We start from the raw sequence: 20,738 nt of genomic DNA, 5'->3' as shown, positions 1-20,738 counted from the left end.
AGTTGAAAAGAAAAGATCTCATGTGCTCTAGTAACATTCTGTGACATGATCAAACTCCTTTGGCTTAATAAATGTATACATGAATGATGACAAAATTCAGAGGCTCCTTCTCTTTTTTTTGAAATATATAAGGTGAAGGCTTGTATTCTGTAGTGATGAGGTTCATGCTTGTTACACACATCATTCAGAGGTTCATTTGCAGTCTTGAGCCCTTCATGTCTGTACTGGGTATTGCAAGATAGGTTTTAATGTAGGAGTACCAGCTGTGTGCTGCATCTTGTGACATAGATGCCTGGACTCTGTATTCACAGTTCTTAAACCTGCATTTGTAGTGGACTCTTGCAGATTACAAAGAATTATTATGGATTATTCCTAAGGGATCAGGAAAGGAAACTGAGCTCTGAAGACAGGAGGGGGTTGTAGCAGTGATTCAGCAGGGTAGCACACAACAGGTCAATGATAGATCCCAAATAAACTCTAGGGAGAGACTGGCTGGCTTCCAGACCTTCCTGATTTTCTCCAGAATCCCAGCAGTGGTAGCTACATCTTGAGTGCAGCACATATTGCCTTGTTTTCCAATACAAGGACTCTTCTCTAGGATAAAACATGAGTATGAACTACCCAGCAGGCACAAGGACTGAATTGCAAAGCAGAGCAAAACAACCTGGATAACACAGTCTGTTGCAGATGACACGGCAGAAAGAGAAAAGCCTTTACAAGGGAAGTTCTTGTAGTCTAAAATACAGCTCTTAAGATGCTAAGTAGCATAAAAAATCATGTAATTCCACCTGGGATGCTAACTCCCAGTTTTACTACTGGGATTTAATACAAGCATCAGTGGAGTTAGATACGGAGGTGTCCTGGTTTAGGACAAATTTGGGAGGAAACTTCCAAAGGGTCCCTCTAGAAAGCAGATTCAAGCAGCCCTTCCCCCAGTTGGTTCAGGGAAAGATTTCCTTGGAGAAAAGTGGAAAAAAACTTGTTTATTTAACAAGCAAAGTATTCACAAGCATTAAAAATGAATAATATTAAACAATAAAACCTCTCACTGTTCTGAAGAGATGGCAAATTCAGAAAGTCCTTCTCATGGCGTGTAGCTCAGCTCACTCAGTCTCTTATCAATCCCTCCAGTGCAGGAATGCAGTGTCCCGGGCCCTGATGGGCCACAGGCATGAGCTCCTGGTGTTTTTCTGGTGTTTCAGTCCAGAACAGGGTAAATCAGTTCCAAGAAAAGGAGAAGCCATAGGCTGGGGAACTTCTCTGCCTCAGCTAGGTAAAAAAACTACCTAAAAGCTCTCCCACTGTCCGTGCTGCAGACAACACAGTCTGTGAAAAGGAATGCTGAGCACTCTTTATGTTTTTGAATACAAGTGCCTCAGACATTCCACCGCTTCTCCTTTCCCCCCCCCTTCACTCTCAGATCTAGTTTTAAAGGTGCAAAACTTACTTCTGGGCTAAAGAGACCAGTGGGGATACAATTCAGCATCATAAAGTCACCCCAGGACAGGAGGAAACAGAGTGCACTGCCAGGTTATCTCAGTTTAGCTCCAAGACCCCGGGAACAAACGTAGCAGGTGTTCAACAGCAACGTGTTCATTCCCAGCCAGAAGGATAAAGCTGAGCAGGGATAACTGTACTCACATGTACATGACATTTCTTCTGGAGGCTCCTGAGCTCTCCCATGAGGTGGCCTGAGGGAGCTCTGGAGCTGTGCCACCGTGCCAGGACTGAAGATGTGACAGTCCCGCTGCCCTGCAGTGCAAGTCACAGGGAACTGTGGTTTCGTGTGATGGGGAGGCAATGGCTGGGGTGCTCCTGTGCATCCACAGCTGTTCTAACATTTCTGTGTGAGTTTTCCTGACACTGGGACAGTTTGGCAGCAGATTTGTGGTCAAGAGGGCAGCAAGCTGGCTAGGTTTTCTGCAGGGATCTTGGCAATCCCCTGATTTCAGGGTTTGCCCTGAGAAGCGCATTAAAAGCTAATCCCCTCTGAGTTTGCATGACTGTCCTTTTGACTCGGAGCACTCGAGGTCTGCCTGCACGATGCCACTGCAGCTCCTGGAATGGCTTCAGCCCAAGTTTATTTGCAAAACTGAAAAGAACAAAAGAGGACTTGGCCAGGCACCTGGCCCTCTGTACTCTCAAGGCTGCCTCAGTGGCAGCTTCTGCTCCCTCAGGGGGAGCTGGGGAGCCTGGGGGGGTCAATTTGTAGGGGTACACACACCTGAGCTCCAGTCTGGTCCCAGCTGGCTGGAGGAAGGGCTCTCTCTTCCCAGATTTCTTGCCAGGTGAAGACCCTTGGCGATGATGTAACAGATCTCACTGTGCAGTATCCCTTAGGGAACCTGGAGTTAAAAATAACTTTGCCTTGGGTGGTGGGAAGTAGCAGAGATGGAGTAATTTCAACTACAGCTGTTACATCTTGTTCTGAGCCCTAATGTGGAAATCATGAAGTCCTACCCAATTTTTGTTCCTGGTGATGAGGGTAGTGAGTACCAGCATTTAGTAACTCCTTACTGCCACCTTATCAGGACAAAGTGCAGGGATTTCCCAGTTAAACAGGAGATAATTTCACAGCCAGAAATTCACACACCTTCAGGAGACCTGCTCCCATTTCCATGCCTCAGCTCCCACACCCTGGCAGAGGTCTGGCCCAGGCTCCCTCCTGGGTCTCAGCTAGGGTGTGGCTGAGACTTACCCTGGAGTGGCAGTTTGGACAGCTCTGGAAACAGAAAAGAGGAAAGGATCCCTCATGTTCAGGCATTGTTAAACAGAAGAGCACAGGATATTTTCCCCAATTGAATTAAATATAACAATTATATAGGTCCTCAAGTAAACATAAAGGTGGCTCAGTTGCTGAGCTACAAAGTCAAATCCCTGTCTGCTCTGAGGTTGGACTGAATCCAAGGGGGCCTTGCTTCAAGGTGTATGTGCAGCTGCTGGGACTTCAAGGATGGTGGCTCTGAAAAGTATCTCTCCAGAAAACAAGGGAATCATAAGCATAACTCACACATCTGATGTCACTTCCCTGGGAAGGTACCACTCAGGATCACTGCACTGGTTTCTCTCCCCTCTTTCCCAACAGTGATGTAGGGCTTGCTGTGCAGCCTCGGGGTGCTGTGGACTTAAACTGACACTTCCCTGTACAAGAGGAAGTGCTGGCCTGGTACCACCAAGGCAGCAAGCAAGGAGTTCTTCCTCAGTGAGTAGGAGTGCAAGAAACAGGGGATACCAAGACCAGGAGCAGCCTGTGCACCTGTCACAAGGATGGCCACCCTTTGCTTGTCACCAGCCATCACCTGAGCATCAGGACCCTCTCTGGGCTGTGGGTGAAAGGAGTGCTGTGATATGGCCTGATGCTGGCAGCCAGATGGGGCAGCACATCTCCTCTCTGCCAGCTGCAGGGACAGACTGCCTGGGGCAGCCTCAGCACGGCCCCTGCCAACAGGGAGGCTGGTGATGGCAAACATGGGCATGCCAGCTTGGCCTGTGTTTCTGGGGACATCCACCCCCACCATGCAGAGTGGGACATGCAGTGGCACAGATGCCATCCTGCAGCTCTCCTGAAACCAGTGAGGGACAGTAGAGGTGGTTGCCTACCATTTTCTACCTTCCAAATGGTCTGAGGACCTCAGGGTTTCCTGAAAACCACAAATCAGGCTGTTCTACTTCCATAGCCAGCAGGCAGATCTGTGGGAAGCAGAGGGGTGAGGAGTCTGGATAAGGTGTATGCTGTTATCTTAAAATAATTTTTGCTAACATAGTGTTTTGTTTGTGGTTATTTGAAGATGCCTTTTTGTCAGCATCTGTCCCTGATCACATATGAGTGTTTCTGACTTTCTGGAGCTCTGCCACCATAATGAACTGGAAGAGGGAGTAGACCTGGCTAGAGCCTCCTCTAGTCATTCTCTCCCTCCCTTCCCTAGCACAAGGTTGTGCAATTATTCATGTGATGTGGGACACCTTCAGCAGAAAAGTTTGGGAAACTTGTGTCACCACCCACACGAGTCCTGGGGAAACAGAGCTCTCTCTCCCAAGGCAGGGGTGCTCTGGGTGCTCTGGTTTCTCAGCCATGCAGCAAGTGGGTCAGCCCACCCACAGACCACTCGGGATCTGTGGTGCTAAGGAGCTGTGCCCTGGGAACTGCAGCCTCCCTGCAGCCACCCCAGACAGGTGCAGGCCACACCAGGGACTTTGGCCATCCCCCCTTTGCTTGTCTGACAGGCTTCAGTGTGCTGGTCCCTGCTCCCCTCGCTGTTTACCTCTCCATCAGCAAATGGGGCACTGGAGAGAGGGCTTGTCTTTCCCAATAATCTACTCCCATGACTCAAGTCCTTTATGTCCCAGGAGGACATAGAAAACTAAAATCCCCCTCCTGATCTTGTGCAGGCATTCATCCTTGAGCTTTATTTTCCAGCCAGAGTTGCAAGTTGGGAAGCAACCGGAGCCTGCTCGCCTCCTCTCTGAATACCCCCACACCAAAACCCCCAGAAAGCTCCTTGCTGGAGCTGGAGGTGAAAGTGTAAATGTTCCCATCCTCGTTTCTTCCCCTGCTGTGAATGTCAGAGCAGTAGCCTAAAAATGCAGTAATAGCTGGAGCAATCACTGTGGTGGTATTTCTGACTTTGCCTGCAGCAGGATGAACCATAAATCTTGTGAGATAACATGTTGCCACAGAGACTTCCAGCCAGTTTTTCAGGCCTTAGGATTCTTAATGCTGCCAGAACATCCGAGCCAGCCCACCCAGGGCTGGGCATTACTAGCAGAGAAAGCAGCAGTTTTCTGTCATATCCATGCAAACAGGGTGAGTATTTGGTGCTTCCCCTATCTGAGATCTTGGAGGTATTGTGGGAAACTTTACCAGGATCGAATCTACCACACAGTGAAACTGTGGTATTTGTTGACATGAGACTGAAAGTGTGACTGGTCTGAAGGTAAGACCAGAAAAAATATAGATTGGTTAAGCAAAACATTGGGTTATTCTTGATGTCTCACCTCTGAATCTGCACTGAGTTTAAAACCAGAGAAAGATCTTACTCCTTGATGGGTCATCAGGACCTGCCAGTGCCAGCTGGGGTTCCTCACCCTGATCTTGGCTCAGGATCCTGTTTCAGCCCTGCCTATGGCTGTGCATCCCATCTGGAGTGGGGATGGAGGATGCTGGCCTTCAGTCCCACTGGGCTGGCTACATCCCTACAATGCCTGCCTGACCCCCCACTGCAATGGACAGAGTCCATGATCCAGCTCAGGGCAAGAGCAGAACTCTGGGACAAGGGTGATCTGCTCCTGAGGATGCTCCTGGCACACTGACACTGCTCACACTCAACCTTCTGTGCTTGGCAATGGTCCTGGTGGCACCAGGTCAGCACCTCCCTCTTTGTCCTGCCTCTGCTTTTTGACTCTCCTGCTGCTTCTCCCTGTGGAGAGATCCCTGCTGTCCCTCTGTAGCCTGTGGATGTGGCTGTATTGGATGTGGCTGTAGTGGTTGTGGCTGCAGTGGATGTGCCTCTGGCCAGGGGCTGGCACACAGCAGAGGGTGCTGGATCAGCAGAAGCCAAGGGAGCTGCTTTCCTCTGGCTGGCAGTACTTTCTCTGAAGCTCCTCTGGATGCCACCCTGCTCCTTGCTTCTCTGAGCCTGCTTTGTGGGGATCAGCTGTGCTTGGCAGAAATCTTTGCAGAGGAGGGAATCACCTTCCACCCCACCCTCAGGACTTCTGAGGGATTTGCATTCCCTTTGCTGAGGTTTTGGGACAGCCCTACCTCTCTGTGTTGTTATCAGGAGTTTCCTGTAGCAGCAAGGAGCTCACCTGCTTGGAACAGCCCTTCCCACAAGGAACACCACTGGCCTGCCTGGAAACCTGGGGTCTGCACAGGAGAGGGAGAGGGGGCCAAAACCCAGCCCATCCCTGCTTGGATTGATACTGCCTGGACAGCATTCCTAGGGATGCAATACTTCCTCCTCATCCTTTGAGTCCTTCTGAACTCTTTCCTTGTTTCTCAGCTCCTGAGAGATCCCTTGGGCTAATTCTCAGCATGATCAGTGCACTTCCACCTGTGTTGTAGGCACTAATGAGGGAGTGGCTTGGCAGGGTCAGTTGCGGTGGAAGGGCAGCAAGAGGTTCCTAGGTTTTCAAGAGGTTGGTAGATTTTATTTTCTGCTGTTATTTCTAAGAGCAGGTTTCCTGTGCAGACTTGGTGCAGTCAGTAGGTGTGGGTGGGTGTCCTGTGGGGCAGCAGGGGATGCTGCAGGATGAGATGGGCACACAGAGATATGGCAGGGGTGCCAGTGGACACCTTGAAGAGGTTACAGGGATCCTGCCATACAATCCTTGTGTGTCCTGCTCTGGCTGCCACTGGAGGGTTGAGGGAAGAGTCCTTCCAGCCACCTGCCATTGGTGCTGTGGCCCAGCTGGATGTCCTGAGTGCTGGGTGGAAGTGAACAATCATTCCCAGGCCCTGAAAATTCCCTTTCAGCCCTGGCAGATGAGAACAAGGGGTGACACATCCACCAGGGATGATTCAGTGCTGGCACAAAGCACAAACAGAGCTGAGCTGTGCACCATGCTGCTGGCCAGGCAGGGGCTGGTACCACACCACGAGGCTGAGCCCCTGGCACCACCCTGAAAGGCCCTTTGTGCCCTGGCTGCTGCACCCAGACCCTGGGCCACAATCCCCACTCCCGGCCTCTGGCTGCATCCTACACACAGATGCCTTTGTGACTTTGTGACCTGCTGCAGTTGTGCTCTGGTTTGCACCACAATAGAAACTCAGGCCAAAATCCATCAGAAATTCCTCTAAGTGGAGGGTAAAGCAGGAGAAACATGAATTTTTGGGGGTTTCCTCTAGATCTGGCCACTCTCAAGCTGTGCTAAGCAGAAGGGCTCAGGTGGCGGTGTCTGGGCTGTGATGCCCTCCCAGGACACCCATACCATCTGAATGCCACATGTCCCACCTGTTCCCTCAAAGGCCCATGCCAGAGCACCTCACATGGCCCCAGGGTCTGTGTGCAGGAGCTGACCTGGCTCTGGGTGCCCACTTACACACAGCTCTGCCCAGCAGCACTGGGGCTTTGCTTTGCTGCTCTGTCCCTTCCTGGAATGGGGACTTTGCTGCTGATGATGCTCCTTGGGAGCAAATGGGGCTGTAGGTGGCCCTAGGCTGGGCTCAGGGATGTGGCCTGGCACCTACATGGGATCACACTGGAGAGGCAGCAGTGGGCAAATGTCCTGGTGTCTGAGAATAACATCAGGCATTTTTCTTTCCCACTCCAAGGAAATGTTGCGGCCCTGGAGAACTGCATCTTCTGACTGCTGTTACCCCTCTCGTGTAATTCTTTAGGAAAAACATCCAGGCATGCTAACTCCATCCCAGAAATGGAAAAAAATGCACCAGAATTCCCAGCCAGCTGATAGCCAGCTCTCTGAGGAGGAAGGATGCATGATACAGCCTGGCATCTCCAGGGGATGCCCACCAGGCCGAGCTCCTGCTCCTGGAAAGCACCACTCCAACACTGCCTTCCTCCCAGCCATGCAGATGGCACTGCCAGGATTGCTGAGATCTTTTAAATATGATTTTTGACAGCATTCATTGTGGTTTGACACAGCAGAGAGAAAGGGAATCCACCAGGAACTACCCAGTGCCCCGTGGATGTCTGTTAGACTGCAGTGAGTATGAAAGGAAATGAATTTTTTTGGGGGGCTTGGCTGAAACCTTCTTTAGGCTCCACTGTTGGCAGCGCTTTGAGCTGAGCTGGCAGCTTTGGTCCCTCGAGCAGTTGGGAGCACATGGGAGCTTCTGAGGCACTGCAGTGGTGAGCAGAGGGCAGACAGGGGTTTTGCTGTGGCAGTGCTGCTATTAGCTCAGTCACAACTGCTTTGCAGGAGTTCTGACAGCACACAGGCAGAGCTGGACTTTAGCCAGCTGGTAACCAGCTGGGGGATGTGCCTTCAGCTGTAACTGCACCAGTACACACTGCAGCCCCACAGCAGAATTTTTAAAACATCACATTCCTTAAAAGACCTAATTTTGGGGAAAGTGTGAGTGCTGTCAGTGGCAACACCTCCTGAAGTGCCTGCAGCAGCCCCTGAGCACAGAGGGAAATGCAGGCGTGGCTGCTGGAGATGCTCCTCCCAGCCTGGGGGTCTTCGCAGTTGGAACCAGCTGTGGGTTCCCAGCAGGGGCTGTGACCCCTGTGACAGGCAGGTCTGTCACCCTCCTGGCCTTTCAGGATCAGCCCTTTTGCAGCCTGATTGCAGGCCTGGCTGGAAATGCAGACACATGGTTTTGGTGTGAGTCATGGAGGTTTGGTGGCTTTTCCCTCCTCAAAGCTCCTGGGATCATCTGGCAGCATCAGCTCCTGGCCCAAGGAGCAGATCTGCAGCCTTTACTTGTGGAGAGAGGTTTGTATGAGTGCTGAGCAGGCTCAGGGGAAGCAACTCAGAGTGCCAAGTATTATTCTGAAGATCTTTCATCTTTTTTGGGATAAGTGACCCCAGAAATGGGTGATGGGGAGGCTGGACTTCCCAGAGATCCTCAGGGTGAGGGGATCTGCTCCTGTGGGCCTGGACTTTGTGTCTGCCATGCTCCCTTTCCTATCCCTGAGGCAAGAAGAGCTTCTTGTGTTTCCTGGGAGCACAGAGACCTGCCCAACTTGTCCTGTCTGCTAGCAAGAGTTCCTGATGTGTCTGGTTTGCAAGGAGGGGTGGGCTTTTAATTAAACTGAGTGTTACAGCCGTGGGACACAGACAAGTGACAGATAGGAGAACCTTTCCCTGTCAGATGGGAACAGCAGCAGCATTTTTGGTGCATGGTGTTGCTCCAGAGGTCACATAACATCTGGGAGGTGAGGGGAAGCCTGACTGGACTGCAGTCAAGGAGCACTTCAGGGAGGGAATTTCTTATCAGTGTGACATAAACTGACTGCTGCCTTTTATTTGATGTGCTGTGTGGGGAGGTGCACCAAGGTGGGAGCTGGGAGCAGGCACTGCCATCAGACATGTCCTCTGCTCCCCAGTTTCCTAAACCATGACAGGCACGTGTTTGAGCACCAAGTGTCTCAGGGCTGTGATGGATCCTGGTGCTTCCAGAGATAGCTGCTCCAGACAGGCTCTCACCTGGAGTTTGCTCAGGTGTGGCTGTGTCTGGGCCCCGCAGTGTTTGTAGCACCTTCCAGCTCTGCAGCAGGCAGTGACTGCAGGACCTCAGACATCCCTCATCCTCTGATTTGTAATCCTCCTTGTCTTTGCTCTGCCCCTCACCCTGCTGCAAGGGGCAGCAGCTGCAACTGTGGGAGCTGTTCTTTGTGTAGAACAAATGTTATTTTGTTTATACTAGAACTAGGTTGGAAGAACTGTCAATGAACAGCTTTGGAAACACGTCCCAAAACAATAGGAAGGATCTCAGGGTGCATATCCACAATGGGCACCACCAATGTCCTGCCTGAGAACCCAATGGCTCCAGCAGCATGTCCCCAGCTTCAGTTCATAGCATCAACATAAGCCTCTGGTATAATGGCAGCCCTGTCATTTGTGCTCACTTATCAGTCTGTCTGTAATCTCTCTAATCAATTATATCATTATTTATTGGTATAAAATTAGCTACCCAAAACAACTGAAGGCTGCCCAGGGTCAGGAGGAACACGAACACCATTTTCTAACTCTGATACTCCAAGGCTCCCCACAGTGAAGGCTGTCAGTACTATTTGCAGACATCACTGTGCAAGGGGAAGACAATTACTGCAGGTGAACCACTTCTCCTGGGCTTAGTGATTCACCAGCCTGTGTGGGTGCCATTAATCCCCATGGGAGCGGGGGCAGGTGGCCTCACAAGCAAGCTATTCCTGATGGAGCACTGCAGTAATGCTGGCAATGCCATAGAGAGGTTCCTCCAGCTCTGGGAGAATCTTTTCCCCTCAGAAAATACTCAGAGAGGGTGCAGGACTGCTCTGCAGCTCATGGCACATTAGCTGGACCATGCTGTGGGCTTTTCCAGTGATACCTGCCATCCTGCAGTGGGAATTCTTTCTTGCCTGGCAGCTTTTCTCTGCAGCAGCACTGTGCTGTGCAGAGAGAGGTGAAAAGCTCGTCATATTCACTCACCTTATAGGTGTTCAGGGAGCTCCTAGACTCTCTGTGGTTCCCCACAGGAGTGCTCACAGGTAACCTTCCTCAATGAAGCACCTTGAGCCCTGCCCTCACAGCAGCACTGTCTGTGTTGCATCCCTGTGCCAGCTCCTGGGCTCTTCTGGGGGACAGCTGGGCCACTGGGGATGCTCCTCTGCCCTTGCACCCTGGGGTGTCCTGGTTTTAGCAGCTGGGTCCTGCCCCCTTCTGCACCAGTTGGTCTGACACAAGCAGCACTTGGCACAAGCCATGGAATAATCAGTTTGTAATGGAAATGTTGCCTGCAGAACCCTTTCAGCTCCTCAGCAACACCTGGAGTCCCTGTGCCTTATATTACATGGTTTGTATGAAAACATAGGTGGTATCTAGGCACAAAAAGCACGATTAAAGATAGGATGATACACAGAGGAACCTGTGTATCACAGGGAAGGGGAAGAGATTCTCCTTTCTAGCAAATGCTTGTACATGGAATTTACTGACTGCATTTGCAGATGGGAGGCTTGTAGGAAAAAAAATACCTTTTTTCCCCCCAAGCTTAAAAAGCCTGATAAAAATCTGTGTTCATGTGTTATTTATTGCCAGAAAATATTTGTCTGACAATTATAATCCCTGCTAATCTCCAATGTGTCCTAAAGCTTAATTGCTTGATCATTTTTGTTAGTAGTGAGATAATTCTTGCCTCAACCAATAATTATCCCATATCAGCTTATAGCACCTGTGTGCAGCAGCTCTGTGTGCTCAGGAAAGGCCATTTGCTGACTCTCCTGTGAGCCTCCACAGGGCATGGTGTGGACTGCAGAGCTGTGCTGTGGGTGGTGATGGAGGTGAGGAAACCTGGGGGAGGAGAGGCTGTGGGGACCAGGGAGGCAAGCAGCAATACAGAAGAGACACAAAGAGTTAAGCCAATGTGAATTTGTCTCCCAGAGTGATCCACTCCGTGATGAAGTGCCCATGGGCTGGTTTTTAGGGGTTCCCTGACAAAATGCCCTTGGGGCCAGCACTTGGCCTCTTAGCACAGGGCAGAGATGGCTGCACCCTCCTCACCCTGTTGCAAGCGGTGCTTTTGCTCACCTGAGCCCTGGGGGCGACCAGGTGCTCAGACATCCCCGCAGCAGCTCGATCGCGGGGCTCCCTGACAACCGCAAAGCCCGAGGAAGGACGATTTGTCCTCTAATTGCCTCTTGTTCCAAAAGGCAGCATGCTGTAAAATTCATTGCCCTCAGACTAGTTTTAGCTCTCCTGTAAAATACGTTTTGTGTCTAATCTTGGTAACACGTCGTCTCCGCCAGCAGCCCGGCAGCGCGTTCCGCTGCCGATGAGTAACGAGAGAAGCATCACTGCGGCGGCGAGAGCCGCCCAGCTTGGCAGGCGAACAGGCTACCCTGCTCCTGGAGACCTTTCCAGGCTCTTTTGGGCTTTTTTGAAGCTCCCAGCACTCGTTTCCCAAGGCATCATGCGGCGGGTGAGATGCCGCCTCTCCGGCTCTGCGGGCGGATGGATGTGCCCAGGGTGGATGTACCCGGGATGGATGTGCTCAGGATGGATGTGCCCAGGGTGGATGTGCCCAGGGTGGATGTGCCCGGGATGGATGTGCCCAGGGTGGATGTGCCCAGGATAGATGTGCCCAGGTTGGATGTGCCCAGGGATGATGGGTGAGGCTGAGCCTGGGGTCCAGCCGGAGTGCCACCGCCCGGAGGTACACGCAGGGCCTGCATCCCTCAGGTGTGTGCTCCAGAACGAGCTGTGAGAGCCGTGCCGCACCGGGACACGGCTCATTGTCCTTGTGGGCACCCACGGCCCGTTCCAATCTGTTTGAATTGGTCTGCGGAGCGGAGCATCCCTCGGGCACGGGTGCTCTGCTGACCCCGGGTTCTGGAAACCAAACAATCTCCCTTTCTCCGCCGAGGGAAGGCAGAAGAAACGTCGCTGTTTACGGGGAACCTTTGTTGAGCAAGGAAAGAGAAGCTCTCATGCCCTGTATGGGTTTAGCAAGGAGGAAGCCAGCCCCCAGGGGCTGCAGAACCTGCGTGCCCGGGGCCGTGGCAGCAGCTGCTGCCTTCCGCCGGCTCTGCCGCCCCCTCGGAGCCCCCCGCTGCCTCCCGGCCCTCCTCGCCTGCCCCGAGATGATCCCAGCCACAGGTTCCTCTCTGGTTCCCGCTTTGGTGTAGGGGGAGGAGGTGGTAGCATCCGCCTTTCTCTCCCGTCCCCGTTCCAGGATGAGTCACCGGGATGACGGAGCCGAGCAACAGGCGAGAGGCGAATTCGCCTTGTGACGCTGATTCAGCCCCTGCGGGTGTTGGCAGCTGAGCAGAGCTATTGTTTCTCCCCACCAGCTGATGACACAAGTGCTCATGCCCCTCTCATTGTAGAGGAAGAAACATGAACAAAGTGATGTGTAAAATAGTGGTGAGTGATGTCCCTGCTCCCGGGAGCAGCCCCTGGCTCAGCCTGCGCTGTGCCCGCAGCCAGCCCCTCTCGTGCCGCGTCGCTGTCGCTGCAGTGGCCGCAGCAGGAGCAGCTCAGGGCGCACACGGGCGGAGCTGGCCCGGGCTCAGACGGGCCGGGGCTGGCTGGGTCGGGGAGCGCTGCGCTGAGGCAGCCCGGGAGTGCCTCGCCAGCCGTGCCTGTGGAGCCGCGGCAAGTCCCGGCAGCGGTGTGTGTCCCCCAGCGCCCTGGGACACCCCTCAGCATCCCCTGCACGCAGGGGTTTGGGCCGCGGCACGGCCACGCACTGCGAATGGGACCTGGGATGTGGGCAATTCTCCAGAATCAGCGAAGTCTGCTAAAGCCTGAGTGCTGTGACCAACAGGGATGGTTATCCTCTGCCTCTTGTCAAACGAGGTTTGGGGGGATCAGGTGAAACTAGCAGAAATATGTTCACCACATTAAATGGGGAAAAACTAAAATGTAACAAAGTTCGTATTTAAGTTGTTTGTTATGTGGCAGAGAGGCTATGAAGATTGTACAAGGATTCAAAGAATGATTCATTATATTAACAGAAAATAATACGAGGTGCTCACTACTTCAAGTACAACCCCTCAATTAGGAATTCCTAGAACCAAGTATCAGTAGATGTAGGGAGGAGATGCAGGGGTCATGTTTGCAAGCTCCCCTGGACATTTACCCTCCCCTTGGCACACACTGGGGAAAGGTTCTGCCAGTCTCACTTACTGTTTCCCTATACCTTTGCCCAACATATGTGTGAAATTTATAGGCTCTTGCATAAATTATATGTGGACTTTAAACAAATGCTCCAAAATCTAGCATGGCAAAATTAATACGAAGCTGAACTGGAAAACCATAAATCATCTTTTACAGACTTTAGCATTTTCTTCTCCCAGTTATTTACATTTTGCTCATTTTGTACTTGCGATTTAGATGAAGCCCAAGGAGCTGCATGTCAGATTAATGCATGACTGATAGCAGCTTCAGGATATTCAGACAGCAGCAATATATGTATCAGTGAATATTCATAGGGATAGATCAACCCGGAGGATTAAAAGCCACATCCTAGAGGGGTGGATATAATGAAAACAGGAGCAATCAAGTAAACGAAGCAGAAAAGGTGTAGCTTTATTGGCTTTTTATAGTCACCATTTCAGAGTCTCCTTCAGTTCCTAATTACTGTTGCTGGAAGATAACAGCTATTAGCAGTGGCTACAGATCCCGGGCTCTTTGAAGTCCTCAACAATAGACCACAGGAGATGCTGCAGGACCTTCTTCATCTTCTCCCTAGTCTACACCACCCCTAGGTCATGCAAACTGCTGATGGCTGTTTGCACCAGCAGCGTTCCCAGGCACCTTTGATCGCAGCCACCCTTGCAATAGCTTCAAGGGAAAAGCTTTATTTTGGTGGAATAAAAATAATTTGTTGCCTGATCATATCTAAGCCCTGAGGAAGGCAGTCCCTGTATCTGCCTGGGCAGGGAGAAGATGCCAACTGTTTTGGGCAGTGCTGAGATCTCACCAGGGAACCTTCCCCTCTCCTGACCTGGTTCAGCCCGGTGACAGCAGCACCCCAAGTTTGCCTTGGCCATGACTGTGCATGAGTGTGAAATAAAGCATTAGGCTCATTGTCAGATCTAACAGGCACAGTGAGATGCAGAGTGCACAGGTCAGCACTTATCTCTCAATTAAACTTGCAATCTAAAAATTAAACCTAAAATGGCTCTTTAATTCAAGTCTTAGAAATTCCTCCTTACACAACAAGAGCCATGGATACATTTAAATTTCTCCATTTTAAATGTTCACATGTGGTTTTGCTCCAGTTTCAAACCATGAAGATGTTAGAACACACAGCCCTGTTTCCACACACCACCTGGGTACAAGCAGATGTTTGGTCGCCTTGTCCACTGCCAGCTGATTTAATCTGTTTTGTCTAGGGCTTTGCAGCATCAGTAATAAATTATTCACTCTGAGCATGGGGTTTTTATGCTTTCCATGTGCAGAAACCATGGGAAGAAGGGAGCTCTCCCTTCCTATGTACTTGTCATTTTTGCACAACCCTTGTTCCAGTCCAGGAGCCGGCACAAGTGTCTTTGCAGATGGAGAGGTTGCTTTGGTCTCTTTACAGCTGTTATCCAAATTATGCAGTTCTGAAAGGGAAGGCAAAACCATCCTCTTCTTGAATGACAGAAAATAGGTCAGGAAGAAATTCATGGATCTTCAAATTTGCTTGGTTATTATCTCAAGCAACCAGATGATGTAATTACCTTCATAAACAGTGGGACTGCACTCTTCTTATGTGGAAGTTACTGCAGACACCCACTGCTCTGATGCATAGAAACCTTGTTTTAGAAAAAAAGTACCCAAAAGTACAGCCCAAGCCTTTAATTGTGGCCAGCTGATATCAATTTGTTCTTGTGGCAGCACCAGCCTAGGCAGCTGCTCTCTCTCCCAGCTCATGAAGTTCCCATTAATATATAATCACTTCTGCTCTCATCTGCTTTTTTATAAGTGAGGGTATGAGATTAGCAGGGTTTTACCTGGACCCCTGGTTTGTTGTCTGTGTGCCAGTGTGGTGGGATGACAGCAGCATCATGCTGTGCTGTACCTACCATGGGAGAGGGGGCTCTGCAACAGCTGGGGGTGGCTGTGTGTAATGGAGATATGTAAAAACTTTCTGCCCCCAGAACCAGTGCTTTGTGGCAACCAATGTAAGGTTGTCCTTCAAACAGTATCAATACAGATCTCCTGCATGAGCAAATTAATTTTAGACCCTGTTATTTGATTTATCACCTCTTGTTGTGTCCTGGGCGATGGTAGAAGGTAATTAAACCCCAATCTTGCTTTCAACTTCAGCAGATTTTGGGTTGTCCTCTGATATTGCAAGAACTCTGAAATAAGTTCTCTGGGTCTCTAGAAAATATCTTCTCCATATTTAGGGAGGGGTTTGGCTGTTTCATGCTGTGTTACCTGCTTCCTCAGGGTCTCCTAAACCAAGCCATGAGTTGGGAGATTGTACATCTCTGACTCTCTGCCTGCTCTGTGTTCATCCTGAAAGCTTTGTGAGGCTGATGGGCTCAGCTCCTTTCCAGGACAGGGCTGTCTCTCCCAGCAATGCTGGAGAAACCCCTGTCTCCCAGGGAGCTCAGCACAGGGAATGCAGCACCCACACCGTGTATGTGCTTTGGTGGAATGTGCAGCTGCAGGTGTGGCCAGAGCTGTGCTGTGGTGTCAGGGCTGTCCCCCTTCCCTGAGCCTCTTTTGCACCTCCCTGGGCCAGCAGGGGCTCATCCTACCTCACCCAGCCCTGTGGTGCTCCTGTGCCTGCCTGGTTCTCCTCCAGTTCATGTACTGGGGGTGGCTCTGTGACAGCTCTGCTCAGTCCTGCTGGGGAAGCAGAGGGGTTAGGGAGGTGTAAAACAATCCAGCCATGGGAGGTACTAATCCCCAGCCACGTAGCCCCACATCTTGGGAACTTCAGGACAATGTGAGCTTTTTGTTGGAAGACACTCATCCACCGTGATCCTGACTTTCAAGCTGAATCTACCAGTGTTTAGCCTGGAATGATGTTTTCCTAGCCCTCTGGTGTGATGTAAGTTCATGCTTCTGCTGGTAATCATTGCTGTTTGACTTGTGATTCAATGTTCTGGCTTAAAGCTGTCCAGAACAGCTGCTGTTTGGCCTTCCCTGGTCTAGCAAGCTGAACTACAGGGCTTTCCTTCTGCTTCCTCTGTGATCATCTCCTGTGCTGTTTCCTACACATACCACTGTTATTTTAGAGAAAAAGTAATTTAAAATGCATCCTTCTCAGGGACTTGGAAGATTTCTAGTTCTGCCCCAGCATCAGTGTGGCACAGCCTCACTTTTTCCCTTGCTCTCATTCATTTGCAGGACCAAAAATCCTGGTGTTATTTACTGATTAACTGTCACTCCCCTCTGCTCCACCTCTCCATCTGGCCCTGGGCTGTGCAGCTTCCCAGGGCTCCCTCCCCCAGGAGCTGGAAGAGGCTGTGTGGATTTTCTTGTGCTACCAGCAAGTCTGTTTTTCTCCGTGTTGGGTTGAGCTTTCCCTGGGCTGTGCAGCACAGAGCTGCTTGGCTGCTGGTGGTGCTGCAAGCTGTCCCTGTGCTCTGGAGCTGCCTGTGATTCAGCTGTGCAAGAGGTTTCCTCACATCCCTGTTACTCGGAATTTTCCCTGCTGCTGTTGCTTTGCCAGGAGCCTGCCTTGCCTGAGAGAGGCAGAGGCTGCCCTCTTGTCCCAGGAAGCAGGACAGGGTGGCCCAGCTGTGTGCTGGCAGTGGCTTGGACATGGAGTGAGTGTGAGCTGTGAATTGGCTGGATAGAGGCAGCTCCGTGGGTGGATGTTTGCTGGGAGGACAGGAGTGAGGAGCTGTGGAGAGGCTCTGGGCTGGGATATGTTTTATTGCTGGTGCTGGGGTGGGAGCTCACCCCTTCAGCAGCCCACACTGGTGACTGTGCCCTTTTGAAGCCTTTTAATCAACAGCTCTAGATCTTTGTGATTTCTCTGCACTCTGTGGATTTGAGTTTCAATTTCTGATGAGTTACATGAGGCTGTTTTGTGCTGAAGTGTTTGAAAGCTCTCAGAGGTTGCAAATGCTGCTGCTTCCCAGGTGTGAAGCACTGCTCTGTGTTGATGGTAGGGAGCAGTGCCTTGGGTCTGGGGCTCCAGTGCTGTTCCATCAGAAGCTTGGCTCACAGGAGCGTGCCAGGCTGACAGCAAGAAGGATGGGAGACAGAACTGGGGTTCAAAATAATGGCAAATTTAAGAATTCTGCAAATCTACACTATATAGCAACGGACTTGTGAAAACATCAACTTTGTTCAGATTTTGCTGATATAAGCTGCTGTCAAATGATCTTTCCTCTTCCTCTCTGCAGTCTATATTGCTGTAGATTCTGTCCTTCAAACAGGAGAACCTGTCCCTGATGGCAGTACAAGAATTCTCTCGAGGGTGTATTGCAGTGGGAGGCTTGTTGTGCAACCACCATGAGCTGTCACAGGTGTTACCTTCTGCAGAGATTTTGTCTTGCTCTTTTTCCTGCCTGGTGAAGACCCCCATGTGTCCTGATACTCTTTTGGCTTTGTTACAGCTCTCACCCTTCAAAATGCTGTTACTTTCAGGTTAGCCATCACCTCCCAGCTCAGTTAATCAGACTCTCATTAGCTTTGGTCCCCTGCTGCTTTTTCCCACTCTGCTGCTTTAATCCTGCTCTGATCTGACAAGCAAGGCACATGGAAACAGTGGCTAAGGTATGCTCTGGAAATAGTTCTGCCCTTTAAAACCCCTGATCATGTTTTTCTCGTTGGTCCTGAAATCTTTCCATCCTGACCACTGTAACCTGCCACCAGAAACCTTCTCATGGAAACCATTGGTGCTCACATCCTCCACAATGTGCCTTGGGAACCCAGGGGGAAAGCCACATTATTTTTACTGCAGTCAAGATGCAGGGGGATTGTTTACTGCAAGGCAAACCTGTGCCATGTGTGCCAGGACCCTTGCTGGCAGCTCAATGGCCTTGGCTCCTGCCAGGCACGAGCTGGCAGCTCGTGGCCAGAGCAGCCACTGGGGGTGGCAGCTGACCCCAGGTGGGGCTGGCAGGCAGGAGAGGGCAGCTTCACTGGAGAACTGCTGGGTTAGAGCTCTCAAGGGAGCAGCTTGGGAAAGAGGGAGGCCTGAGTGGAGCACTGACTGAATAGAGGCTTGAACTTTACAGCTTTTTAGGATTTTTCAGCTCTGATATTCAGTCAAGTGAAGTGTTCATTCACTTGATGTTTTGGAAGCTATTGAGAAAAGGAAATATTATATGGAGTGCTGCTTTGCTTGAAGAATAAGCCTTGATGTAATAGTGACAAAATTGTTCTAGCATCAGCTGACATATGCTAGTCAAAAATTGATTACATGGAAAATACAGTGATGGTGCCTCTGTGACATGTGGCATCCTGTTACTGCACATTCATTTTTTTCATGCTTTTGGGTTTTCATTCTTTTCAGTATCTCATGTGTGATGTAGGAGAGAAGGGGGAGAAATGAATAAATCAGAATAATGAACAAGAAAATTTTCTCTACTTTCAGTTCAGAGTTTTAAACAGCCTTTTTGAGGAAATCCAGAATGTATGAGTGCTAGCTGTCAGCAAGAAACAGACAATTGCAAAATATTCTTTCCACAGGAAAGGGCCTTGCAGCCTGAGGCAATATTTCCACAGTTTTCCAATGTCTCTGGTCACTTATAACAGGTTTTCTCTGTTTTATGCTGCTGTGGTCTGGCATGCTGTATGACAGGGAAAATTTTCAACTTATGGTTTGCAGGCACTGGATTATTAAATAAGTCCTGTGCAGACAGAATAATGGCTGCCTGTGGGGTTTTTCTCGTTTGGCTTTTTTTTCTTTCTCTTTCCTGAGTTGTAACAATTTATTTCTCAAAACAGCTCTGAATGTCTTTGCCTTTTCTAAATGCAGGATTATTCTGTCCTCTCTGGTGTGTGAAAACATGCAAAGAATTATTCCACCTCCACTCCTAGCATGCAGGGCAGGGTGGAAAAGGCTCCTGGATTTTGACTTCTGCAGAGATTATGTAACTAAGTCCTCTGGTCCTTTTTCGTGCCTATTTATGCCTGGGACACTTAGCTACTTTGCTCATGTCCTGGAAAGCAGCCCTGCAGGAGCTGGGGTTCTTGTGTGCAGGCAGAAAGAGCCAACAGCTGCTGCCTTCTTGTCCTGGTGGTGGTGTGGGGGCAGGAGCAGTGCCCGGGCAGGATGGGGCTGCTCCAGCCCCAGGTGCTGCATCCAGAGCTGATGCTGGCAGTGTGCACTGTGAGGTCTGGCACCTCTGCTTCTAGCACTGAGATTTTATTTTACAGCTTGAGGAACAGAGCTAACTCTCCTCCTCAGTGCTGTAGCCAGCACAACAGAGATGGATGCAGCCTGGCCACGGCCTGGTGGGGCCCAGGCTCATACAGGGCAGGAATGATTTGCACAGCACTCCAGTCCCCACTGGCAATATTCTTGTGGGGTGTAACTGCAGCCTCAGAAAATGCCTCATCCTACCAAGAAAGAGCCCTAGGCAGTAATGCAGAAATAACAGGTCTGTATTGATCCATAAAAAGGGAGTTCACCTGCCAACAGGCTGGGTTTAGCTTGTGCTTTGCCATGGCAGGTATTTGCTCCTGATATTTCCCTCCCTCATGTCTGGTTCCTGGATCCCAGCTCAAAGCTGCACAGATGTAATAGTTCAAAAGACTTGTGTGGAAGAGAATTCCAAGGAATGAATAAGGTAGCAGGCGTTCCACTAAATCTTTATACTGAAATTATTCTTGGGAGTAACTCTCATGCATTCTTAAACTCACAGAACAACCCTGGATGTCACTGGGACTGTGACATCCATCTAGAACTGTCTTGAACCATGTCCCCAGGCACTGACCCTCTCCAAGGCCCTGTGTCTTTGCCAGCAGGATTGGATTTGCAGTGGAGGCAGCCCCTACCATCCCTCTATGGTGCCATATTAATATACCGTGAATGGCAAAACTATGCATTAATAGCACTGAAAATTCAAAGCAAACCATCCTGAAGGGTGTCCACTTTCACCTGGTGCTGGAAAGGGAGTTAATCAACATCAGTGCTGCTTGTCTGGAGTGAAAAAAGAGCAAGTTAATTATTCCCTTCTTGACACAGAACTGGTTTTGCGTGATTTGCAGATTCTGATCCTTGTCTCCTTAATCAGCCTCTTTTCTCTCTCACCACCCACACAAAGCTTCTCTTTCTACCTACTTCTAGTTCCTGCGTGATGATACTCGTTATTACCCCCATTCATGGTGCCAGGCTCAGAGCACTGACATCAGCCTCCTGCCCCAGCTGATGGAGACAGCCCTGTCCTGCTGGGCACCAGGGAGAGCATCCCAAAATCCAGGGCTGTCCTGACCTGCTGCATGACCACAGGCACTGAAGAGCAGCAAGACCTGTCCTTCCCTCAGCACAGCAGTTGCTGCTGTGCCCAGGACATTGCTGAGTGCTCTGCAGGCAGCACAGCTCTATGGCCATAGACAGGCAAAAAATAAAGGTAACTGACTTGCAGTCCAGAAGATTCTATTCAAACCAAACCCTGGAAAACCCATCTGACTCCAATAGAGACTTACTTTTGTGAAAATTCTTTACA

The 20,738-nt window shown here is 50.4% G+C and overlaps 1 long non-coding RNA gene across 1 annotated transcript in view; it reads left to right on the top strand.

Moving 5' to 3' along the window:
• The first annotated feature begins 7,614 nt into the window (after window positions 1-7,614).
• LOC144246790 (uncharacterized) overlaps window positions 7,615-20,738 on the top strand; it is a 34,221-nt gene continuing 21,097 nt past the window's right edge. Inside the window, exon 1 of the long non-coding RNA XR_013340493.1 lies at window positions 7,615-7,665. This is a non-coding gene — a long non-coding RNA (uncharacterized LOC144246790). The remainder of the gene's footprint in view (window positions 7,666-20,738) is intronic.

Source organism: Lonchura striata, chromosome 10, assembly GCF_046129695.1.
Source record: "Lonchura striata isolate bLonStr1 chromosome 10, bLonStr1.mat, whole genome shotgun sequence".
NCBI lineage: Eukaryota > Metazoa > Chordata > Aves > Passeriformes > Estrildidae > Lonchura > Lonchura striata.
The sequence above is the reverse complement of the archived record's forward strand: the minus strand, read 5'-3'. Positions and strand labels throughout refer to the sequence as shown.